This window comes from Mustela nigripes, chromosome 11, assembly GCF_022355385.1.
Source record: "Mustela nigripes isolate SB6536 chromosome 11, MUSNIG.SB6536, whole genome shotgun sequence".
Classification (NCBI taxonomy): domain Eukaryota; kingdom Metazoa; phylum Chordata; class Mammalia; order Carnivora; family Mustelidae; genus Mustela; species Mustela nigripes.
The window spans coordinates 15,405,939-15,407,250 of NC_081567.1; positions in this window are offsets into that span (position 1 = coordinate 15,405,939).

The following is a 1,312-nucleotide window of genomic DNA, read 5'->3' on the forward strand; positions in this document are numbered from 1 at the left end:
ATTGCTTTTCAGAGTCCATAGTCTCTCATGGTTCACCTCCCCTTCCAATTTCCCCCAACTCCATTCTCCTCTCTAATTCCCCATGTTAGCCATTCTGATAGGTGTGAGGTGATATCTCAATGTAGTTTTTAAAATTTTTTTATGCCCATTTCTTTTTTTAAAATTAATTTTTTATTTTTTATAAACATATATTTTTATCCCCAGGGGTACAGGTCTGTGAATCACTATGCCCATTTCTTAACAGGATTATTCATTTTTTTGGTTGTTGAGTTTGATAAATTCTTTATAGATTTTGATTACTAACTCTTTATCAGATATGCCATTTGCAAATATCCTCTCCCATTCCATTGGTTACCTTTTTATCTTGTTAATTGTTTCCTTCATTGTGCAGAAACTTTTCATCTTGATGAAGTCCCAAAAGTTCACTTTGGTTTTGTTTCCCTTGCCCCCAGAGATGTGCCTGGTAAGAAGTTGCTTAGACTGAGGTCCTATAGGTTGCTGCCTCTGTTCTTCCCTAGGATGGTTTCCTGTCTCACATTTAGGTCTTTATTCCACTTTGAATTTATTGTTTTGTATGTTGTATGAAAGTGGTCCAGTTTCATTCTTCTACATGTGACTGTCCAATTTTCCCATCACCATTTGTTGAAGAGACTTTTTTCCATTGGATATTCTTTCTTGTTTTATCAAAGATTAGTTGACCATATAGTTGTAGGCCCATTTCTGGGCTTTCTTTTCTGTTTCATTTATCTGTGTGTCTATTTTTGTATCTGTATCATACTATCTTGATGACTACAGCTTTGTAACACAACTTGAAGTCTAGATTGTAATGCCCCCAGCTTTGCTCTTCTTTTTCGAGATTGCTTTGGCTATTTGTGGTCTTTTGGTTCTATAAAGATTTTAAGTTTGTTTGTTCTAGCTCTGTGAAGAATGCTGGTGATATTTTGTTAGGGATTGATTTAAATGTGTAGGTTGCCTTGGGTAATATGACATTTTAATAATGTTTTAATTCCAATCTCTAAGTATGAAATATTTTTTCATTTCTTTGTGTCCTCTTCAACTTTTTTCCTAAGTGTTCAATTTTTGAAGAGTATGGATCCCTTACCTCTGGTTAGATTTATTTGTAGGTATCGTTTGGTTTTTGGTGCAATTGTAAATGGGATCAATTTCTTGATTTCTCACTCTGCTGCTTAATTACTGGTGTATAGAAATGTAACAGAGGTGGGTGGGGGGTGGGGTAAATGGGTGATGGGCATTAAAGAGGGCATGTGATATGATGAGCCCTGGGTGATATCCTCAACTAATATGATGAGCA